This window comes from Perissodus microlepis, chromosome 9 (assembly GCF_051167445.1).
Source record: "Perissodus microlepis isolate ML-2025 ecotype Zambia chromosome 9, ASM5116744v1, whole genome shotgun sequence".
NCBI classification, from domain to species: domain Eukaryota; kingdom Metazoa; phylum Chordata; class Actinopteri; order Cichliformes; family Cichlidae; genus Perissodus; species Perissodus microlepis.
Window position 1 is genome coordinate 18,203,153 of NC_140469.1, and position 25,768 is coordinate 18,228,920.

The 25,768-nt window shown below is 40.7% G+C and overlaps 1 long non-coding RNA gene across 1 annotated transcript in view; it reads right to left on the bottom strand.

Moving 5' to 3' along the window:
- Nucleotides 1–525: 525 nt before the first annotated feature.
- LOC146380389 (uncharacterized) overlaps nt 526–25,768 on the bottom strand; it is a 52,476-nt gene continuing 27,233 nt past the window's right edge. Inside the window, exons 2-3 of the long non-coding RNA XR_014801398.1 lie at nt 3,572–3,719; nt 526–2,450 (exon numbers count right to left, since the gene is read on the bottom strand). This is a non-coding gene — a long non-coding RNA (uncharacterized LOC146380389). The remainder of the gene's footprint in view (nt 2,451–3,571; nt 3,720–25,768) is intronic.

The window sequence follows — 25,768 nt, forward strand, 5'->3', positions numbered from 1 at the left end:
CATTACTTTGAGTTTGATTATGTAGAAAGTGACAAAAACATTAGCGTCCGCTGTAGACTCTGCTTGGGAAGAAAATTTCTTTCTACAGCGAAAAATTAAACTTCAAATCTGAGCAAGCACCTAGCAAGCTGCCACGAGAATGTGAAATTCACAGAGATCCCCCCGGATCCCCCCACTGACATGACCGCTGTGGCACCGGGCAAACCTCCACCCACCCCACTCCTGCTAAACAGGTGAAAATAGATTTAAGAGCGACAGGACGTAGTGCTTTGATTTATATTTATTTTTTTGCTGTGTTCTACTTGCATCTACTTGAAAGAGTGAGTGTAAACACAAAACATTGTTTTATTTCATATGCTGGAATATGCAGAAAATAATTTTAAATGTTAAAGAATTTCTTTAAGCCAAAGACTATTGCATATCATTTAATTTTTGCTTAATGCAACGTGTATAAAATTAAAACTAATAAAACAATTTTTAAAAAGAGACTTTTTCATTTGATTCAATTTTATATGATGGATTTTGCATAAAAAATAGAATTGGGCTGAAAGGTGTATTGCTTTATTACATATTCAGGTTGTGTATAATGTTTTTAAAAAGTAACTAAGTAACTAAGTAACTACTTACTTTTGAAAATAAGTAATCAGTAAAGTAATGGGATTACTTTTTGGAAGACGTAATCAGTAAATAGTTACTAATTACTTTTGTAAGGTAACTTGACCAACACTGCTGTTGTGTATGCTAAGGAGCATAAACACGTGGTGTTGCTCTATCATTGATGGATTGTGCCGATCGTGGCTCAAGAGTTGGGAGTTCGCCTTGTAATCGGAAGGTTGCCGGTTCGAGCCCCGGCTTGGACAGTCTCGGTCGTTGTGTCCTTGGGCAAGACACTTCACCCGTTGCCTGCTGGTGGCGCCAGTGTCCAGGAGCCTCGCCTCTGTCAGTGCGCCCCAGGGTGGCTGTGGCTACAATGTAGCTTGCCATCACCAGTGTGTGAATGCGTGTGTGAATGGGTGGATGACTGGATGTGTAAAGCGCTTTGGGGTCCTTAGGGTATAGTAAAGCCATTGACCTGATGATGTGACACATTTATATGATGTAAAAATTTAAAGAAGGATTACAATATGATATGAGAAAGTCCTCCATGTTTTTCTTTTTTAATTAGCTAATCAACTAGTATTTCTGGCACCAGCTAGAGACGACAACATTTAATTATCTAATTTACTAGGTAATACATTGTGGCTTATTAGGAAAAGACTAGCTGATAAACTGGCCTGCCTCCATACCAGACCTATCAGTGGGTGAAAATATTTGGTGCACCGTGAAACAAAACAGAACCAACAACCCTTGAAAAAAATTAAATGAACATGATTGGACAAGGGCGGGTGATGCCAAAGAATGGTTGCTTGAGTTAAGATTTATAAAGCTGTAGGGACATATGAGACAAAGAAGGCTGAAAACCACTGATATAAATACATACAGTGTGCGGCTTTAAGAAGACAATGGCTTCCTTGATGGCACTTGAACCCATAAGAGAGCATCTGCCTGCCTTCATGTTTCACAATGAGGCTCATTACAAAGAATATTTGGGTCTTGATGAAAGATTTTCGTTGATGTCAATCCATCAAGCTGATACATACCTGTCAAAAAAAGAACAGAAATGTGCCATTGTAGTCATGTGTTCGTCACAAGATTCGACGCTGCGCGGCTGGTGATGGAGCTGTGATGGGGCTATGAGTGACAGCCGGTCGCTTGATTGTCAGCTCAGCCCTCCCATGACCTCCAATGAGTCTGTTTGTAAGCCACACATAGAGTTACATGGTGTCCTACCAGTGAAGGATTTCACACAAAGCACAAATGATTCAGCTGCTATGCAGAGACGGCAGTGTGACTGCAACTACTAGAAAATGACAATCATTATATTCTTTTATCCAAGTTTCTGATGTACACACTGAGAAACTCAAGCAGTGTCATTGAATTTAATTTTAATGTGGTTTGATTGACTAAAATAGCATAAAGAGCAGTTTTAGAAATGCCTGCCCTTGTGCAAACTATTATCCCCGCAACAATCGCAACAGTAGATGGACACAAATTTTCTCCAACCTCTCTTAATTTGAAAAATATAAACAGCTGGCTCTCCGTGCTTTAAGAAAACAAGAAAGAAAAAGCAAACCAGTTGGTATGCTTCAGAGCTGAAACCCCACAATGCCCTGATAGCTTGTCTTTGTACCACAGAAGCACATTCATTACCTCCTTCTGTCTATTTTAGACAAGGCATCAATTTGAAGATGTGAGGTGTCACGGTGTGGAAAATGTTGCATTTTCCTTGTCAGCCAAGCCTATGTTTCTCTTTCTATGGCCCGGATAAAAGGAGTGGCCTCGGCATGCATCTCTGCCATCTTTCCATTCCCCACGGAGATATTTGAGTGCGAGATGAGTCTCCCTCCATGCTGTGTACACACAGAGAAAAGAGAATTGGTGCAGATGCATACTTAGGACGAATAGCAAGTTTTTCCTCACCAATACAACCAGAGCAAAAGTATTCAATTTTCGACATCTGCTTCACTTCAATAATTCAATGCATTTGAATGTTTTATAAGTAAACTATATAATCTTTAGAAGGAAGGAAGTGGTGTTGTACTGGAAGCTGCCTTCGCTGTTGTCTTTCATAAACAAGGATGGCATAACGTATGCCTTAACCCTTCTTGGCTTGATGATTTAGCTTGACATGCTCTGTGTTCTTTAGATTTGACTGATTTGGGCTTTGATGAAACTGAATCATGACAATTTCTCGCTGCATTATAGCTGTTGTCATTCCAGCCTGAAGACAACAGCCTAATAGGATCAAAAATGAGGCAACAATGAATTCAGCCATACAGCCTTGCTTTATTAACATGCCTTTATCTCTGATATCATCAAAAGGCTATCATCAACTAAAAGTTAACAGCATAAACCCTGAGCTCCTCTATCTCCTGAATGCGACGCACCATCATTTGCTGTTTTTTTTTCTGCCCCCTTGACTGATTATCATTACCTTTTCTTGCAAATACCATGCTCATTACGTTAGTGTACAGCCAAAACATTAGTAGAGGGAGCCTATCTCTCTCCCATGAAGGGAGAGAAGAGGAAGAGCTATGGAGGCAGATTTTCCCCTAGCCTCAGCAGCCAGCCCTGGCGCACTTGGCTATTAACCACAATGAACATGGGCTTTGTTATTAACATCTGTTCATCAGGGATCGGGCCCAGGCCTAATCACCCCTCACACCTTCTGTTTCTGCACAAGAAGAGAGGCAATCAAGGGCATCATTTGGCAGCTGGCTGGAACTACTAATGCTTTTCTCCTGCTCTGCTCTGCCTCCCCCCCCTCTCCTTTCATTGCCTTTTCTCTTTTCACCGCCATCATTTTTTCCTCTCTTTTCTGCCCTTATCCTCAAAAATGTCTCTTTCCCCTCTTATGGGATTATGTTATTTGAGAAGAACACACACATACAGACAGACAGACGAGAAACACATAGAGAAAAAACATGGACACACTCGCACACACATCAACAGACAGAGGCAGAGAGTGAACCTTTGATAGCAGTGAGATGGTAGATTTACTGATGGCCGTAACAGTCCGGCGCCATGGGTGGTTCACATGAACTCAACCTCATCTCAGCCTCTCCGGTCCGCTCCTCCCACTGTATCGCGGGCAGATGTTCACAGGTTCATATAAGCCCCTGAAACAACATTCAGACTGGGTGTGAGAGAAAAGACAGTCACAGGAAAAGATAGAAAGCCGTGAGAACCAACATTGGCAAGAAAGTAAGAGATAATAGCAAGACTGACAGATTACCAGTGGGAGATACTATATTTCAAAAAGAAAAAAAAATCACTACTACAGATTCGCTCCCAGTGCAGAAATAGTTCTTCTGAAGGTTATGTTGGTGCTAAAATATGTGACACTCATATCCATCTAGAGATGTGAGCTATTATTTCGAGGTTTTTCATTCTTTTCATTTTTTTGGAAGTCTCTGGCGCTCGATGCATGTTTGTCTGTGTCAGTTCTGTTGTGACCATATGATATGTGTTTTTCTGCTGCGATTTATGCCAGAAATTTCAGCATTTGTTGTCATCGGATTAATCCCTTTGTCAGCCCTGGCCTCTTGAACACATTGTGTCTCCTTCTGTTACCCACAGGAAGGAAGGACTGGGGCATCTGTGTTTGGGTTGGCTATGTCTAAATCAGCACTCCTTGTCCTATCGTGGTAAAGACATAGACACACACACACACACACACGCACGCACGCACACAAACATATACCCCCTTCCCTCTCTCTCTTTTCCAGTCTCTGAATGTCTGTTTCTAGCCGAGAACAACATGTCCTCTTCTGTCTCAGTAGTGGGGCTTCTCAACACAAAGCCCTTTTCATGTGTGGATGCGGGTCTGTGATGGCTGTCACATTTTGGCTAAGTTCTCTGGGGCTGTCAGCTTGATATTATGTTTACCAGGATGCTGCTGTCACTCAGAAAAAGTTGCTATTACTGACAGTGCTATTACTTCCTTGCAGTATTTCTTGACTGTTAAAGGGTTCAGTGTACCCAGTGCACTGAGATGGGTATGATCAATGGCTCATACCCATGAGCCATTGATCATGCACAGTTAGATACTATCTTTAAATTAGTTTAATTGAGTAAAGCTAAACCAATATATACTGTTAGTTTAAAATCAGGCCAGCATAAACTGTCAAGCTTAACATTCAAACCCCTTTTAAAAGTTCTGTATCATAACTAAATATCCAACTAACTGCTTGTGTAGTTGCGGCTTAGCTCTGTATCAGCGGGAAGGTCAATGGATCGATCCCTGACTCCTTCAGTCTGCATGCAAAGTGTCCTTGGGCAAGGTACTGAACTCAGAGTTGCCCCTGATTCATCCATTGGACTGTGTGTGTGTGTGTGTGTGTGTGTGTGTGTGTGTGTGTGTGTGTGTGTGTGTGTGTGTGTATACATGTTTAGACATCATGTGAGGACAGAAAATTGGCATGCTACTATAGTTGTAGGGACCAACAGTTACAGTCACGGGGACAAAATGCCCGTCCCCCACGAGTTTGAAGGCCTTTTTTAGACTCAAAATGTAGTTTTAGTGTCAGGGTTATGGTTAGGTTCAGGCTGATGGTTAGAATTAGGCATTCATTTTTGATGCTTAGGATTACGGTAAGCGGCTAGGGAAACCATTATGTCAATGAGATGTCCTCACTAAGATAAGAAAATGAATGTGTGTGTGTGTATGCGTGTGTAAGTTTAAGAAAGTTTTTAGGTATAGATAAAAGTGCTGTAGGATCGTGCATGTTTGGAAGACGGAGACTTGTAGTAGTTCTTTGAGTGCTCCAACTGAGTAGAAAGGAGCTATACAAATAGTGGTCCATTTAATTTGTGAATGATTTTATTGTTTATAAACCCTTTATCACCAATACCTATTCTAACGACAGATTTCAAAGTGATTGCCACAGATTCTAAAGTAGACACATATGCAGGTAGATATGCAGGCTACAGTGATACAAAGCCTGACTGCTCATCACTGCCTTCGATACCTTTTGAAGAACAGGCTCTGGCTGCTGGGCTGGAGTCAGCATGCACTCACTCAAACACTCTCCTTTGCTAACTTTGTGTTACCGTGCTGTCTGTGCAGATGCTTGCAAAGAGCTGATGCTGTGTTAGCAGGTGTTTCTGTCCTAGACGCAGTTAGCACGTTACCTTTGCTCTCTTGCTCAGCCATGCAGTAAAAATAAATGTTATGCTCATATCTCCATTCTTCAAAAGTTATAGATCACTCCACTATTCTCCTATTCCCTGCACACTAACTGAAATCAGCGGATTACAATGCAAGTGCAGGGAGAAAGCGCAAAAAATGTAATGTGATTACAGTAATGCCTTACATTGGAATGAAACAGATTACACCCACTGTATACACACTGCAGTACATAAGCTAGCAGGAAAAATTAAACTCAGAAACATTATTTTAAACCAACTCAACTAAAGTTAACTTAATTAGCTAGCAAGATAAAAGCTGGTATGCTCACTTAAAATAACTAATGAGCAAAATAATCAGATTCATTCAGCATCATTTCACTAACACAGTCATTTTTTAAACGATTTGACAACCATATGGTATTTTTAAAATGTAAATAGTGAAAGAACTTTTTTATTTTCATTTGGACTGACTTTAACTATTTAAACGCATCTTGTGTCTGTTGCATTGAAAGTCCTACATCTGAAAATGTCAAACCATAAACATTATGAGATTGAAAAGGCGTGGAAACACAACAAACACAAACTTAATTTACTTGTTCCAGCATATGGAGTTACAGTTGCTTCTCCTTCAATGAGAGAGGTCATCATCCAACCATATCCAAAACATAGTGCATCCATATGTCCGTGTGCAGTTGGTAGCATGTTAATTCAATGCGTCTCTATAACAGTTTGCCACCGTGTTTAACAGGCCTAATTGACTTCAGATATTTGCACTAGAATCTAAAACAAGTTTTTCACAACATTTAACAAACACGCAAACACGATAACATCTCTTGCACCCCCTGCCATGTGTACCGGTGCTATAGTGTGAGCAGGAATTGTCTAATTAGCCTGTTTGCAGGCTTGGAGCATCACTTTTAATGAGGTATCATTTCCTCAAGGTCATTTCCGTGTTCCCAGGTTGTGTGTACGTCTTTGCGTGCATATGTGAGTGTGTGTTTTTTCTTCCCCTCTGTTTGTTTGCATTCTCTTTTTTAATTGAAAATGTTGACTCAGGTTGTCTCCATCTGTTAAGTGAGGAGCAGCATGACAGCAAATAATTATGACCTTTGCAGCCTGTCTTCTCCCAGAATGCTGTTCTTTCTTCGATAGCACAGCTTATGAGAAAAAAAACAAAACTGCTGTTGCACTTCCTTTATGAATAAATATATTACCTGAGGATACTTACTACTGTGCTGCCATTTAGAGAATTGACTCAGAATGTGTAAAGACTCATTTCTTTTCCTTCCATTGTCATACCACCACATGTTCTTCTGTAATTCATATTTGCTTCCTCTTTTCAACCTCTTTTTCCATTTCTAGCCACAGGGGTCAACGACAACGCACTCGGTTGACAGTAGTCAACAATAGCTTTTTGGTCATGGCTCACAACGTCCACACTTTGCCTCTAAAGACAAGGGTCGTCAATTTTATTGTTTAAAAGTCATTCTGCCTAACCTCTATGACTCCATTTTCTTTCATTTCTTGACCTAACTACCCGTTCAGTTCTCGTCTCCTTCTCACTCGATGGCTTCAGTGCGTATGTATTCACCACGCAACAGCTCTCTCATTTCCAGTGTTCCCTTCATTTTCGTCTCATTCTTCACGGACACTTCTATTTCTGTAATGGTGCATGGTCAACCATTATGTCTCTATCACACAATTGTCTGTCTGAGACATTTGCCCATATACAGATTGAGCTTTTCACCTTCGTGTCACCTAAGCTTACCTTGTCAGGAGCATTTGTACCTTTCTGAAACCTTGAACCAAGCCAGAGCTTGTAGCGCTAGCACAGCTAGCCAAGCTATGCTGCCACCCACCTAAATACCTGTGATTCAATGGGAGGAAGCGTGCCCACAGTGGAAATGATAATAGTGGAACTGGTCTAGGCCTCTATAACCAGGGGAGTTCTAGTGTCCCTCCTCTGTCAAAGTAAAAACAGTGAGGTGCTAAACACCTTCCATCCCAGCAGTGGCGGGGGGCTCACAATGCCATTAGAAAAAGTGTGGAGAAACACTTGGAGTGTCAATTCCTCAGGCTGGTTACACCGCAAGACTCTGTGTGTCCAGGTATGCTGTAGTCATGCCAGTAGGACAGAGTGATGTGGGGGTGGGGTAGGTGCTCTAGGAATTACATATGGCGGCTCAAGAGGGATAGGGAGTACGGGCGGGATGTGAAGGATGTAGTGTGCGACTGTATATGTGGTCTGACACCTGGAATGCTATTTAACTACTTACTGGCAGGTGTGGTGTCCAAAACATACACACATACACAGTTGTGTGTAATCGCAAAAAGAAAAAGAAAAGTAGACTGGGCCTTGATGGGTTAAATGGCCATGTCCCCCCTGTGTTGAGGGGGAATGTGCTCCTGTGCTGTGAGCGATCACTTCCTCTCTCAGGGGCTCCAGCATGGGGCCAGACTGGTGGCTGTTAGCTGGAGATGGATGACTTCTCATCCTGCCTCTTCCGACAAGTAGAGCGCACAGGCAGAAAAACAACACAGGAAACATGAACATGCAGCCAGGAGTAGCATTTTTATATATACAGTAGACAATGCACAGTGCTGCATGACTTTTGTAGAGGTGGGGGAAACTGCTTAATGGAAAAACAGTATTGCACTGGTTTGCCAAGACTAAGATACAGAATTACCTAAGACAACATATTAGTTTACCTAGATGAATTTAGCTAATAGCCAAATTATTGTGATCCTGAAATTTCAGCTGTGACAGATTTAACAGAAGCTCCTAAAATAACAACTAGACAAAATACACCGTAAAAACACGTATAAGCACATACTGTACATATATTGCATGCTCCATATTCTATTGGAATTTTCTTTAGTAGAATAAAATTCAGAAAACTAGCAAACCATGCTGAAAGTATACTCATTATACTATCTCTTTTACAGATGGAGGTATTAAAGACATGGCTCTGAATCTATAAACAGGAGAGCTTCCACCCTCAGAACTTTCATTTCATAGGGGGAGGTTTCAAAATGGACCAGAATGAATGTGAAGGTTTAGTCCAAACATCTTGTAACTCATAAAAAAGGTTTTAAAAAAAGACAGAAAATATTGTGTATTTTTTTATGTATTTATTTATGTGCTGTCTGTAAGAAGGGGATCATAGATCTTATGTCTGAACAAAATTTCTTTTGCCTCACATCATAAAATGTACTGGTCTATAACAGCGACTTTAAAAGACTGAAAACCCATTTTCCTCGGTTCATGTGTAACCACATGAGCTATCGCACTTTAACTGTAGTCTACATGGTCCAAGAATGGAGGTCACCCTCAAAGCCCAGTACAAAGAGTGGACTGATCCTGTGGTGTTGACTTTAACGTAATGTCCTGACTCCCCTCCACAGTGTTCAGAGAGTCCTGAACAATGTATCTGAAGTGAAGTTCTCTCAGCAGGTGGAGGTTCAAACGGGTCCCAAACCAGAGGCACCTCGGGAGGGATCGTATGGCTGGTGCCGTTAGGCCTGGCCAAAGTTTGACCCGCACTAAAAAACATGCCTGTTCCAGACCATTTCTGCTAACCCCCTACTAAAACAACACCAGGGAAAGTGTGCGCCAGGATAGGTATAGCTTTGGGTGTAAATGATGTGTGTGTGTGTGTGTGTGTGTGTGTGTGTGTGTGTGTGTGTGTGTGTGTGTGTGTGTGTGTGTGTGTGTGTGTGTGTGTCCAAGGTGAAAAGGGGCAGGTGTATATGCAGCTGAAAATACTGACCCAAACATGGGTAAACACACAAATGACAACCTCATGGTTTTCCTTCTTTGAACTCATGTGACATGCGGCTGAATGTGTCAGCGCATGAACATATGACCTATATGTGTGAAGCATTCTTCATGTGAGGTCAAATGTGAGTATATTTATACAGCACTGCATCAAAGTGCAATACTCAAGTCATCTTTTACGTTGAAGTTCATCATTAAGGGGTTTTATTATAAACACAAAGTTTAAACTTTATTGAGGAAGTTAAACTTCTTGGTTATTTTTCTTTTTCCCAGATGTTCCTAAAGCTATGAAGGTGCAAGCTTTCTTTTTGGCTAATTAAGGATCCAATTTCTTTTCTCACACATCTGTACTTTATTTTTACTTTTAGCTATAATACAAAAAAAAGTAAAACACTGACAATAGGGATGAGTGAACATCTTAACAGGCGTTGATGGCCACCAACTGATAGGCCCCGCCCTTTGGTCAGTGAGTGATGGGCCAAACTTGACCTTCTCTCTGAACGGCAAGGGGTATGGGGCTAGAGATTGAAAACATCCTCTCAGAATGATGGCTGTTTCAGGGCCTGCAGACATGGGAAACATGTCCTGCCAGTCACACGTACTCTGTGGTGTAAAAAAGAGCCAAGAGTGGCATGCCAGATATGTCACCCATGCGCCAGACCAACTTTGCAGGCCAAGCTGAGCCAGCGGGATGCCACTGGTCACTAACTTCACCAGACAGACATGGGATGTGTTTACAAATAGAAAAAAAGATAAGTATGTCTGTTGCATATTGCACTGCCACGCTCTGTAGCTGCAATGAAACTGTGGATTTTTCTCTCATGGATTTCCATCCAATAGTCAGGAGAAAATCTGTTCTATTGACAGAAATGTCTGGTAACTGACAAAAAGACAGAGAAAACATGCATACTATTTAGCCACATGAATTCCGGTCTGCATATTCTATAAGAAGCTATGAGAGAAGATATGCAAATGTATCTTATAGCATGTGATTGCTGAATTGTCTCTAAAAAAAGGCCTTTTTAGCTTGGGAAAGCTAAATATTACCAAATATCTCTGTGCTCACAAAGGAGGCAAATACGTCTGGAAAATGTATATGCAGACACAAAGTCAAAATTTTAAAAAGTAAAAGAAAAAGTAGTTATTAAACTGTTCCTGATGCATGCTATTGAGGATCCAGTAGTATGCACTATTCTGTGATTTTAGGAGGTGCATTAAAAAAGGAAGGGGAGAAAGAAAGGGAGAGACAACAGCAAGTGCCTCTGATTGTAATTGACAAAGAGACCTTTTTGGGGATATGAGGGTGGGTTTATGTGGGCTGGATGTTTGATTTGCCGTTGATTTGTAGAGCCCCCCAATTTAAATCAGCAACACAAACTCTAAAAGGCATCTAGAGGTGATTTGCTCCTTTTCCCCCCCTCTTTTGGAACCATGAGGCTGGGGCATGAAGTGTCACAAATGACATTTTTCTTCTGGAGTTATGACTTTATATTTAGGTGTGATCATTTATATCACATTTGAAAGGTGTGCTATGTGGTAAAGTAGTCAATCCACTGCTGATTACAAGCAGTTGTGCGAACAACATCTCAAAAAGTCCTTCCACCTTCTTTCAGTTTTCAAATATGCATCTCAATTGATAAAACAGTGGCTGTGCTTAGTAGTGACCTAACAATTAAAGTAACATGTGAAGGTGTGTTACCCAGAATGCCAGTGAGTTATCTCGCCATAAAAAAAGGCGGCGCATCATCAACCCAAGTCTCCAAGAGAATACAGGATGCTCCATACGACTTGGGTTGACGTTGCCACGTATAAAGTTGAAGCGAACATCTCTTGATAGTCATGCTTGAGAAATGACATGAGAAAATGATGCGCACCCAGGTGGTCAAATGCTCTTTTTGTCTCTCAGCAGACAACCAGTGCTGCTTTTGTTGCTGTTCATCACTTTGAAGGAGGACCCATGGTGGGTGTTTACGGTTCCTCGCTTCCTCTTGGTACCACATGCTTCCATGCTCCCCTCACCAAACAAGCAGGAGCTTTTGTTGTAAGAGGGGAAGTGGAAACTTGTAAGAGCTTATAATATATGGTGTGAATATATGGGGGGTGAGTAATAAACCATACATCTATTCAACTTAAACTACTCGGTGGCCATATTCCCTCACAGTCTCCACACTTCTCACGAGGACCCCATATCAGCACCCGTTTAAACTACACAATAAAAAAAAAAAATCACTTCATTGTATGCCAAGTTATATTATATATATATACAGTTGTAATCCTATTGGGCACACAGGCTAGAACATATTGTTACCAGTCATTAGGCCCAGATTAATACTTGAATACATATACATAAAACCCAACAGAATGATATTACTCTGACTTGCCATCCATAAATTGTGGAGATATAGTGTCGCCAGATAGAAGGCATATGGCCATGGTAGGACACTGCTCCTTGTAATTGAGCAGCAGAGCAAGCAGTCCATAAAGATGCCAAGACATAGTTAAATATTTATGTAGATGAATGGAGTAATAAATAAATGGTTAAATGAATAATGGCTTGACTAACGTGATCGCAATAGATAAGTCATGTTTTATTCAGGACCTCTAACCCGTTTAGAGAGAAAAGAAGATGTTATTTTAATGAGTCGTTTGTTTAAATTGCCTCTGAGTGAGGGTGGTATTTCAACAAAGTGAGATGTTCAGTGTTAAGTTTAAATAATCTTAATAAAATGCAGGTATGCTGGGTTATTCTACAAAAGGTGCCTACAGAGATCTGAGGCAGTATTTCATTGTTTTAAATCAAATGCGGTTTCCAAAGTCAATGCAAAATGATTGTGCTGTTAAATCTAAGTTAATCAGCGCTGGAATAATACTTTCGCTCTCATCTGGGTAACAAAACCATATCTTCCCTTTACACACAGATAAAAGTCGGACTGTGCTTTTCTCCTATTGGGGATATTGTATGTCTGTGGACTCCCCACTGAGCTTGACCAGATTGCTGTTCAGGCATGCCCTCTACAGGCAAAATCTGGAACTGAGACCACTATCTTCTGATGTCATCTTTTTAAAAATGAGTATGAACAGACATACTGATATTTAAAAGGAAATATTGGGATATTTTACAACGAAATAACCAACTTTATTCCTGCAATGTAAAAAAAATCATTTGTTTTTGCTGAAAATTCACCTTCAGTCAGATAACGGAAAGTGGACAGTGCCGTTGTTTTATCACATCCAGAACCATTGAGATAGTTTCTTGAGTGGACACAAGGGAAAAACTGTCAACAGCACTGACACAGATTCCCACTGTGAAGTCAGGACCACATAAGATGTAAAGCTGTCCACAGCATGCCATCAGGATTTCCCTCTTTGTCCTTCAGATTGTTTTTTTTTCTCTCTTCTCCCTCTGGATGAAAAACGATCCCATTATACTATTTAATAGCCACAAATGTAGTCGTTCATAACCTACCACTGTTGTTCATTTTCGTCCTAAACAGATCCACATTAGTCCAGAGTCACAATAATATTTATGTATGTTTTATGGTATGGTTTTCCATCGTATGTTTATTGATTAATTCATTTCTATTTGTAGTTATGAGACAGAAACAAATTCAGTAAATGTAATAATTTGTGAATAAAACCTCTGTTACAGAATAATGTCCCAGCAATTAAATTAGCTGTTTGGCATGTGGCTTGTGGCCATCTCAAATCTCCCCTGGATCCTTGCGTTCCTTTGACGGCCCACATTTTGAGTCGCCTCTTTGAAACCTGCTACTGTAAATAAAATATTTACACAGAAACCGTTAGCAATTAGTTAGTTCAGTGTTACTTAAAAAAAATCCAGGAAACACACAGAAATTAAGCAAAAGAAAGATGAAGAAAGAGCATAAAACCAGCGTGATTTCATGATCTGTCTGCAGAAACTGCGTGATGTTTTGGTTTGTGAAAATAATTTTCAGGGGACATTGTTTTGTGTTTGTGTGGTTTGCGTTCATAAGTGTGTGTATTTGACTGCATATAACCGAGCGTGTGTATTTGTCTAGTCTTTGAAGGCACTGCCTTCCCCTGTGTGTCTTTATTGTGGTGCAGCTGAGGCCCTGCCTGTAGCTCTGTCCAGCAAAGAGAATCAGACACCAGCTGCATTCAACGTCACAAACCTCCACTGGCCTTTGATGTCTGCTCTGCTGCCCAGCCCCTGACCACAGAAACACAGTGCATCCACCAACCATCTTGAGCAAAAAAGACAGAAACACCTCAGTCCTATTTACATGTTTTTATTATCTAACGGGAGAGGAGAAGTTGTTTGATATCCGTGGACAAAAAACAAGCTGTTCGGGTCTGGGCACTCTGGGGTGTCGGACTGATTGACTGCATGGGCAAAGTTCCCAGGGTCTGTCTTTGTGTCCGACTGCTTTTCAAACAGCCTCGGGCATGAGAGAGTTTTGCCTTGGGCAGAAAAATGATAAATTAGAATTACATTTTACCAAATCAGAGTGTCTAGTTTTGGACTAGGAAGGTGCAAGAATGAAATGAGATAGGCTTTTATCATGTGGAATCAAAGTACAATCACGTTGACGTGAATGCAGTTGTCCTATGAATATGCAAAAGAAGAAACGGGGCTTCCCGCTGCTGTGTTGATGCAATTGATAGAGCACTATTTGGTTTGTAGTTTACATTTTTGCATATTAGCATTGAGATGCACAACCTAAGACACTAAACAGAGGTATGCTTGATGAGGTGCATTTTGCCTACTGAATGAAATCTGCATGAATAAGAGCAATTATGTGTTTGTACATGTTTTAATTAGTATAAATGCTGTCATCTGATTTGCATCTATTAGAATCTATTGTGAAATGCACCTTAGCAAAGAACACATTAGATTCAAAGTTTTAAAGACTGAATTAAAAGTCAGATCAGTATCCTCACACTGCTGTCACTGCAGTATATTTTCTAATTCAAGTGCTCAAACTGGGGCATGCCAGCCTCTCCCTTGCCTCTCGCTTCTGTAGTCAGCTACTCAGAGTATAGACTCTTCTTTAACACAGTAAGGTGAATACAGAGTTGTCCAGCCTGTGGCTGTGATACTGCCTGTGACAAGTAGAGTGTACGGGGCAAACAGAAACGAAACAATAAATAAAAGGGAAAAATAGGGTAGGGGGGTGGGGGGAATCAAAGATAACAATGCATTTTTCCTACTGTCTTTCATGGTTTTACGGCAGAAGCTTTAGACGCAACGTTTGTATCATTGCCTCTCAAAAAATTTCTAAGCAGTGGCATTTCCCTGAAAGGCTAGACAGATGACACGGCGCCCGATGTGCCCCCGGATAGTGCCTTGTTTCACGATCGTTGTTAGCCTTAAAGCCCCTGCGCAAGCATCTCACAAATACCTAATGGTCTTTATCATAAATATCAGTGCTGCAAAGGTTATAGTTAGATAGATATGTCCCTGCGCTCCATTTAGTTGCATAGTAGACACTTTTGACTGATACTGCTTTCAAGTAGCTAGAAGCACATTGATAGAGGAGGCTTAGAGCTAAATAACAAGTAGGTTACACTCGGGGTAATCTTAATGCAGGTGAAATATCTGCTCTTGTGTAAAGGTTATCTCAATATAACTTCTACATTGTTTTCTCAAATCTCAGCAACATCCTCTGTTAAACTAATGGAGGACCTTGCCATTTTGGAATAGCGTGACTTCGAGGCAGAACAGTGAACTCAGAAAACAGTTTGCATCAACGTAGAACCTTTACAGAGAATCTGCAGTTTTCTCCTCTGTACTGGGAGCACTGGAGACAAACTATAAAGGCTATTATAGCTTTGACTAATAGTTTACTTGACTGAATTATAATCACATGATAATATCTATTGACCATCATTGATTTGCTATTAGAGGGCTAGTTTAACCTTGATTTATGGTAGCAGACCTGTCGAGTTCAAGGCCATAAAGGGATCATTGACAAGCAACAATAGCCCTTGGTAACATGCCCCTAAGGTCCCCTTCAGCAGGAGATCGATACCTGACCTCTATAACCATTACTTACCAGCAATAGCTTTTCAGCTTTTACTAAAAATGATGTACAGTATCTGTCTGGGGGGAAAGGGGATACATTGTTCTTAACCTTGTGCTAATAGGCTTTTCCTGTGACTGATGTATCAAGGTAAAACAGAAACAAAAATGAAAACCTGCAAAGAACACTATCATATGCTTCCCCCCCATTATAAGCAACGCTGGGTATTGCTCACTGTTTAACCTCTATGCATGTGTTATATTATGAATTTATAATCCACACTGCAAACAACAGAATTTATTTTTCTCAGAGGAAGTAGGAGGTGTTGCAAATTGTTGTGCTGAATTGGTGTAAACCTTCTAAACATGTCTTAAATTTCATACTGACATAAAGTAGGATATTTATTTTTTTTAAGTATTACTTTGGGGAAAGAGATAAGGAGATATGTCTAGATATGTCTAAATTTAGGATGTGTTGTTGGGAAATAATGTTTCTAAACCTTTATGGAGTATTTAAGAAATGATTCGGTTGATTTAAGAAAAGCATCAGTTAGTTGATTCTGCTGGTTATCTGTATTGTGTAATATTAAACGTATTCTTCTGCGTCACAGGGGCACAGTAAAGCACAACTGAGCAACGCTCCACAAAAACACTTGATTCCTCTTCACAAAAAAGTGAAAACCACTGCAATGTTGTTTCTGGACAGCGAGAGTGGAAAGAGTCAGGTGAGTGCTACTTATCCGTGGGACCTTTCTGAACCAACTTCAGGATCTGCAGGGTAGTTTTCAGAAGATCTTTTTTACAATGAAGTGTTTCACCCAATCAAATTTGCAGTTCACTAATGTGATGGTATTTTCTTAAGACGAAAGTACATACAAATATATTAAAATCAGGCTTTCTAAACACGTGTGATGGAGTAGGATCAATCAGTTGATGGTCTTAGTCTATATTCAGAACGATACAGACTATTACATGATTTTAGATTGTCCTACAATAACAGCTAAGATTTGTTTGCAGTGAGTTTACATTCTTGCCATAATATTCAAGTCAGTAGCGTGCACTTGGTAATAAAAGCAACGGTGGCTCCCCATTAAGAAGGACCTTGGGGGACAGAGTATCTCTCACAGAGTGACCTTTATTATGAACAGAGCCAATGGGTCGTTGGATGTGACACATATGTATTAGGCTGATTAGGAGCACAGCCTTGACTGGGGTCTGCAGGTGTCCAGCAGCACGACACCAGCAGCCTTTCTCTGTCCGAATTAAGAGGAAATAGTGAAGGCATGTGACCTTTTTAGATAGGAAAGAACTTCACTTTACAAGCTATCCCATACGAAGAAAAGCAAATCTATTGTGTAGTGTTTCTTCGTGACAAAGAGCAAAATGTCTGTTTTTCATTATTATACAAAAAAAAGCCAATGATGCTGCTCATATTGCACTTTATGGTTGATTTGATAAAGGATTTTTTTTTCTACAATATCAATCTTCCAACTTTCCTTAGAGGTTATAGTGCACGATTACATGTCTGTATGCAGCATGTGTCTGTCGGTCAACAGAATCCACTCAGACAGGTGATGTGGGTGAGTAATCCATTATAAGGATACAGAATCCCTTCCTCAGCAGTGCACAGTTTGAGTGCACTCAGCAAGACCTTGATGGGCCCCAGAGCCAGGGCCTGTCAAGCCAGGAGGCAGAGTGATGGAGAGCCCCCACCATGGTGCAGTGGACCCTGGCTTTCACCCACGCACTGCCACTGAGGCTGCACACTCAGGGGCCTACGGTCACTGCAACACAATCCAGATGTAATCTACTGTGTGTGCAGGTATGCACGCGTTGGGCGTACGTGCACATGTTCTTCTCACTAAGAGTATGTGAGAGTGCCAGCAAAGGGTCAATGCAGATTGAGATATTTCCTGCCAGTCTCCTGTCTGTCTGTCTCAAGGGCTTGGGATATTTCCATTATTGAAGGAAAATTCACTCAAATCCCTCAACCTTGTCAGCCAATGACATGCACTCCCAGAGGACATTGGGCTTTAACTCTGAGGGACATTAATGAAAAGGCTACCAGCTCCCAGAGGAAACACCGCACCACAGCACATAGTGCTGCACCAGATAATGGCCAAGAGAGACACTAAAAAGGAGAAGTGTTACTTATATGGAAACTTATAAAAAAAATGTGTCTTTTTTTCTTTAGTTAGTTTTGATCCAGTATATATATATAAAAAAAAAAACGAAAAACAAAACAAAAACGATTTTGTTCACTAGATTTCATGAGAACTACTTTTGACAATGTGTTGGACAGACAGCTGTGAAGACTTTGTTTATGCAGACGGAATCCAGACAGAAAACCAATGCCCCTCCTGTGGTGATCATGGTTATTGTCAAACCATTAATGATTAAACATAGAAGTTTGTTGTAGTTATGTCTTTCTTTCTTTGTGTGTTTCCCTGGCTTTATACACTTACAATTCTGTGCAAGTATGCCTGTGTACATAACTGACATACCTAATATATTTCCTGAATGTTTGGTTATATAGTAAATGACTTTAAATTTGTAATACAGCAACACCATGGTGAGCATAACACAGTTTTTATTATAAATCAAATCTTACAAGAGTTATTAAAGCAAAAGGCCTCAACTTCACTAATTGGCGCAATGATTTAAAAAAAAAAAACAACGCACGTGTGATTTCTTCTCAACCAACTGCAGTGAATAAAGGCATTCCATGTTGTTATGAAACTGAATCAATAATGTAGAGCACTGCTGTGTCTTTATTGCCTATCTGGGGAGCTACCGATTCATTGAAAAAAAAAAAAAAAAGAAAAAAAATACAATATGGGATTTGCTTGCCCAGGGGTTTAGGTTATTGCAATTAGAAAAAAAAAAACATGCCATCAAAGTCTTCTGTAAATATGTCTGTTAATTTATTGATGCATGCATCTGCAGTAATGACTCATTAAAGAGTGAAAGTATAAAGTTATTGAGAAACGATTCTTAGTTGCTGACACACTGCAAATCGCAGAACTGTCTACATCAAAATATGATAAGAGGTAAAGAAATAACTGCAGAGTTGTGTGTGACCGATTATGTGATATACTGGCATAACTTCAAAAAATAGAAAAACATAAACAAATTTTCACCCCAGCACCATGTCATGATATATATTTGTCTGTGTTTTTTGATATGGACTCGAGGGTGTGTGTGTGTGTGTGTGTGCATGTGTGTGTCTCTGTGTGTGAATCCCGCCAGCCTGAAAATCAGTTTGGGCTGTGAAATCCCTGTCAGTGCCCAGGGCTTATGCATTCTGATCTGCTTGGGAAAGCTGCTACACTAATATGTGGCATTAAGCTGGAACGGTCACATTGTCTCACTGTAAATGTTCTATTCATTTTTCATACCTCTTTGTGCAGCAGTCTAGTGTGTGAATACCTGCATGTCTATGGACTGAAATATAGCAATAAAAAATAAGTTGTGAAAAGAGCCAAAGACATGCTTCTTTTACTAAAATATTGTAAAATAGCTTGGATTAAATTATTGATACCCCTCAGAAGGGGCAATAAATATGGATTGTAGTGACATTTCAAGCAGACTATTGTCTTCAATTAGTACCGCAGGAGGCTTCTATCAAATATATTAGTCATTACCTTATTTAAATGGATAAAAGTACCCATGGTGCTTTGGCATCAATGTGTGCACCACACTGAATGTGGGAGAGTGAAAGAATACGATTGTCTGAGGAGATAAGTAAGAAAATAATTACAAATTATGTTCAAGGTTAAGACTACAAGACCATCTCGAAGGAGCTTTGTGTTCCTGTGACCACAGCTGGTAATATTATTAGAGAGGAACGTCTGAATGGTGGGAAAAGAACCAAGAAAACTTCAAAATAGATACAAGCTGACAAATTGACAGTATCCAGTTGCACCATTTGTTGCTTTCCGAATGAAAGTCAGCTCCTTGGAAGACCCAACTTTTGAAAAAGGAAATAAAAGAGGAAGAACTGGGATTTGCTAACATGAATGCTGATAAGAACCAATGCTTATGGGATGATATTTTTGGACAGATGAAGTTAATTAGAGCTTTTTGAGAAGTCACATAAGCTCTGTGCTCACGAAACAAAAAACAAAACAAAAAAAGAAGCTTTCAAAGAAATTAACACCATGCCCACTGTGAAGCACGGAGGAGGCTTGGTGTCATGGAGCTGCTTGCTGCATCTGGCACAGGCTGCTTTGACTCTGTTTGAGGTCCAATGAAATCAAAAGCTAATTGAGGCATTTTGGAGCAAACCATAGTACCCTGACTACACTGGCATTGTCAGGGAGCTCCATCTCAGTCACAGGTCACAGCCACTTCAGGAGCATAATGATCTGAATCATGCATAAACAGTGGAGAAGAAACAAAACATCAGCTCTTTCTGATCTTAATCCAATTGAATACTAATGGAAAGAACTAAAACTTGTTTTCCTTTGACTAAGCTTGTCGAAGGAGAACAAAACTATAAATTCAAAGGTGGTTGTAGAGATTTCCTCAAGGGCGCCTTATAATTAAATATCAGGATTATTGTAATATAGTTTTTATACATTGCATTTTCCTTTGTGTTTTTAAAATCTTAATAGCAATGCCATTTCAGTTAAATATGGAAGAGAAAATGATAAATGCCAGTTAATTGTGTCAGTTTCAAGTCATATGAGGAAAAAAACTGTGCTCTATAATTTTTTAAGCAGAAGGGAACCAAAGATTTAGCCACATCATTAAAATCCTGCTTGCAATAAACTGGCTATCCCTTAACATGACTAGAAATTTTAAGAACATGGTCAAAAATGATTTATATTCATATTGTAAGTTAATATAGAGGCACATAACGAAACCTTAATACACAATGATGCTTATTAGTTGTTAGGTTTACAATCTCTACTCTATCATGAAGAAGCGGAAGTAGATGTTCTAGTAATTAGTATCTTAAAAGATTAAAGTAGCTTGAGCGCTGATCTACTTTTTAACTGAAGTTGTCTGAAGGGCTACTTTCCTTGATTTTAGTTCACAAGCTGTGTTTTATTCGTCATAAAGTGCTTTGTAATTTTTTACGTCTTTGAAAAGCTCTATATAAATAAACTTTAGTTACTTTACTTAGTGACTTACATACTTAAATTTCCCTTGAACTGTTTTCTGTCTGATCACAGGCATTACCAAAATATTGGATTGTGCCTTTAAACCTTTAAGGCTTTATACCCACATATCCACATATTGTAGATTTTGAATGTTTCACTATCAAATATTTGTACAGCTGTATACTGATGGTTGCATAAGTTAACCGGCTACCATCAAAATATCATTAACAGTAATTGAAACTCTCTGTGGATCTCTGCCCTCTAGGTGTTAGGACCGTCAGAGTTGGTTATGCAAAGGAGGACACGATGACAGTCGATGACATGTGTGTTTTTGTGTGTGTATATGTATACGTGAGTGTGTGTGAAAGGTGATTGTTGGTGGTAGCTCGGACAGTTCGCGGCCCAGCGGGGACATTGGCACTCCGGCTGGGTAGGTAATGATATCAGATGCCACGCTCGACAACAACAGGTGCCTTGGCACTGCCACCTTCTACCTCCACGCTGTGTCAATGACATCAACACCAACTCACTGGTTAATTATAGATCACCAATCCCCTGCTCTTCACTGTTCAGCAGTGACAGGAGCATGAGGTTATGGGGAGATGTTCTGTTGAAGCGGGATGACAGGCTTTGCAAAGAACATGACACAACAAGTCGTTTCTTTCTACCATGGGCTGTTTAAAATTAATCTCGCAATGTGCTGCATACGCATAAAAATGCACAACTAATGTGGTTGTTTTGACTGATTTTTAGGAGGCTGCAAATGTTATTAACTGATGTCATAGCCTGCTCAGCATTCATGGTTATCCATTAACTGTCACTGGTGACACAAACCCAACTGGGTTGCGAACATGCTACTTTTTTCTTATTAATAACAGGCAATATTATAGGTATTATGAGTACATCCAAAATATACCTAGATCCTAAAGGGTATGTTTCAAGAAACAACTAAATATAAATTATTTTTTTCATTCACTACTTTCTCATCTTTTTTCATGAAGGGCATATGCTTTTTGTTGTCTTGTACCTCATATGCTCAGAAGCCCTTGTGACTAATTCAGTAGAAGTGCTCAGCTCCAGGGTGGAGATTGGGAGCAGATTTAGGTGGAGCATTTGGATGACCATATGGAACTCTTTGTGGCGCCAAGAGACCATGCAGCTTGGAAACCTGATCACCATCTCCCTGGTGACAGCTGGAGCCTTTACACCATCAGAACATTTGTAGACTTCTAATTTGTCATAACCACCTCCTGTGGCAAAGAAATATGCTGCAAAAATTAGGTAAGCAAAGTTTGGAATTTCTGGGACGGAGCAAGATTTCGGGAGCAGCGCCAAGGAAGAAACCGGGGAGAGGGTTAAGAGATTTGGGGGGGGGGGTGCAGCATGTACAGGAGACGTATCTTATGCTTACATAATCCCGCCGTGTTATTAACTGAGTCACTAGAGCTCTTGCTTTAAATTATGAAGATGTTTTCACTGCAGTGCATGCACAGGTTGCTCTCAGTGTCTGCTGTAGATATGAAAGTAGGTATGAAATGGGGTTTCCTTGTTCCTGCCCAGTCATAATTTCCAGTCACAAGTACACATATGAGTGGGCTTCTGTGTTTGTGCTCGCAGGTCATGCACATGTACCTCATGTATATAGTGGCTGTCAGTCAAGCACAAACTCCCTCTCCCTGAAGTCCCTAAAGAGGGAGAGCTGCTGGTTATTGTAGCTTGTCAGTAAACATATCCCATTAATATTTCATGGAGCTGTACGTGTGTGTGTGTATGTGTTTTATTCTTTTTTCAGCTTTCTCTCAGTGTACCTTGTTGTTTCTCCCCATTTGTCTGAATGAACCGTGTACCTTATGCTCATCAACCAGAAAATCCTCCCCCTCTGTCCATTCTCCATCTCCAGTGTGTAAAGTGTTTTCTGCCTGAAGGCACAATTCTCTTGTCATTGTTGTACACTCAGGGCCTTGTTGTAGTGTGATGTAATTGTTTTGTTCCGAGACCCTACACATTGCAAACTGAAAACAAAGAATAGTTTCATGATCTGTGCTGCTTTGAACCTTTTAAACTCACAGTTTGAGCGCTTGAACCATTATTGTTTAGCTAACAAATTAATGACTCTTTAACAAAGCCTCACACTAACAGAACAGTAATTGCCTGCATACAACTCCCATATCTGCGGTCAAATTGGTGTTGTGGGCCTGTAACGCCGGCATGAAACGGAGACTCAAACTCTCATTGCACTTAGAAGAGCTCTGGGAAAGGCTTGTAGGCTAGCATTTTCTAGTGGGAAATAGCCTGAGTGTTTTTTTCATTGCACAGTAGTAATGCTCTCTAATGCTGATGGTTGACTCTCGGCAGGCAGTCCCACAATTCTCAGGTGGGTCTTTCTAAAGCACTAGCTGAATTAAGTGGATATGGCTGCGAGATTTTTAAAGTGCGTCACAGCGTACAGACTGCTGGTCTACCGTGACATTAGTTGGTTGTTAAGTGTTCTTTAGCGGATTACAGCAGGCTTTGGCATGTTTCTGACAAAGCAAAATGGGGCTATCAAATCCAGTTGGCCTGATTGTGGACGGAGAGGTGATAGAGTCTGTTTCTGTTAATTTGGTTCAAGCTGGCACCTCTGGGAGAACAGCAGACAGAGGACTGTCCAAGAGGGCATTAGGGATGGTTTTAAAAACAATAGATGGGAATCCAGGCATTAGAAAACATAAAATGGAATATATGTTGTTGTGTTTGATGCACAATGAAAGGAACTGCTGCACACATAAAGCCCTCAGGCTTGCTACTGTATATCTGAATGGTACAGTTTGCCAAGAAGAGAAAGCTGTATGTGTGACAGTGACCACTGCAAAAGGCAAGCTGTTTCAAAGCTGTTCTTAGCATCATATGTTAATAATATACATTTCTAGAAATAAAACATTCTTGTTTATGGTTAAATTTGCTCCATGTGATGAAACACCTCAGACGCCAGCTGGGTAATTCTTTATTTATCCTGAATGAATACAGTTAAGCAGTTGTCTTAGTGAGTAAATTCCTGCAAAAATAATAAAAAATAAATACATAAATAGTTCAGTGTTAGCAGCCAGGTACAAAAGTCTGGGTGAGCATGAAAGAATAAAGGGTAAGAAAAGGAATGGCTTTAGAAATGCTCGCCTTCAGCAGAAAGCTATCTGAACTGTAAGTTAGATGTAGTTTGGAGAGTGAGAGAGAAATACAGAGAGAGCGAGGGTGAGAGGGAGCTAGAGAGAGGGGGCTATGGATTTTAATCCGTCAGTCGATAAAGGTCAGTGCTCGAAAGGGCTTTATTCCTCAGCTCCACATCAAAGTGTAAATCCGCTGATTGCAGGCCCTGAATGGGGAGACAACAAGGCTCCATTTGTGGTCCGTTTCTATGGCTCAGTGTGTGTAAGACCCCGCGTGCGCAGACCCATAATACAGGGGGTTTCTATCAGGGGCCCCCTAGATCAATGGGCTGCATGACCTTTGTATTGTGCTGCCAGTTTGGCCCGTGATGTCATGCCATCTATCCGGTGCTCCACTTAAAGGGGTGAAAGAAAAGCAAGGCAAAGTCCCACACCTTCCTCCCACTGAGCCACAGAAAAGACAGCATGAAAGGCATCATCTGCAAATGTATCCACCTGAAACAGGATTTATTCCCTTCAAAACACACCTTTACAGATTAGGGTGCTTTCTGAGAAGGTGCGTAGGCGTTCAGAATGACATGTCTGCTGGTTAAATTCTGACTGTTACAATGACAGTTGTAGGTTATTGCTCAGTCACTGTTTGAATGCATGTTTGCGCATGCTAACAAAAGTCTTGTTGGCTGATTCAGATAGCCCCGTCTCTTCTGGAGTGGTGTTCAGCATTGATCTATGGTAACTGAAATTAAACATGGTGCAGCAGAGACTCTGGGCCAAGAGAAAAGAGAAGCCCTCTCATTGTTCCCAAGTGAAAGGTCCTCTTTATAGTGAGGAGAGACGATGGCAGCTGGTAGGTTCTTCCCTCTATAGAAGATAGAGCACTTCCACAGAGTTGTGGAGTGCATTTGAATGGAAATCTAAAGAGGTAGGCGTGAACCATTTGTTTTGCTATGTTTGTGTTTGCTGTCAACATGTCTGTCTGTGTTGTGGGGCGGCCCCTTTTTACTGAACAAAGTGGCTAACCCTCCACCCCTGCCCCAACTCCAAGGCACACACAAACATGACCTAGACATAATCACAGGGGAGGAAGAGTTACCCTAAAGGAGAGTGCCGGAGCCATCTTTGAGGGGCAGCTTTGTCATGGTGACAGATGTTGTAATTGCCAACTGATAGATCACTTGTCAAGGACGTCATTAGGACTTTGGTGGTTGGGACCTTTGGAAGAAGAGAAGTGGTTAAAGGAAGAACTGGGAGGAGGCGGAGCTAGCACAGACGGGAATGGATGCAGACCAGGTCACATATATTAGCCTTTTGACTGGAGTCATGGAGATTAATAATGTGATTGGCCACGCATTAGAGGAGACACCATTGAGAATAAAAGACTCTCCACTCCTGCCTTCTTGTGACGGCATGAAAAGTTTAAAGGATGGGGCGTATAAACAAAACAAACCCTCTATGGTTCAAACTATAAAGCACTATATGGCCCACTAGCATTGTGCTGAAACGGACAGTCTTCGGGTGATAAATGACATGCACATGTACATGCTCCCACACATCCTGAACTCTTCAGAATTCTGTGATGAGATCTAAAAAATACGCTGTTTTAAAAAATCTTACCTATATCTCTCTAAATCCAAACAGTGATGCCTTAATGTAAAAGATAGCCGGGGTCCTCCATAAGAGCGTGATGAGGCTTCTGAGGGGCCCAAACCAGAGAGAAGGCTCTATTCTCTGGTGGCACATTCAAGGTCATTTAAGCAAGTGTCCCCACGTTCTACAAAGTGTCACTCTTCACCAAAGTAAATTGTCAGTTTGTTTATACTTGCCAGTTGATTGTGTAAGGCACCCCTCAATGCACACACACACCCACACATACACACACAAATGCATACACCAAAGGCTCCCCAGAGGTCAATTAGGACAGACAAGGGGCTTTCAAACAAAGGGTGCTAGTGGCCCAGAGCAGCCAAGGGAACCACATAATTAACAGTTATAAAGTACTTTACTC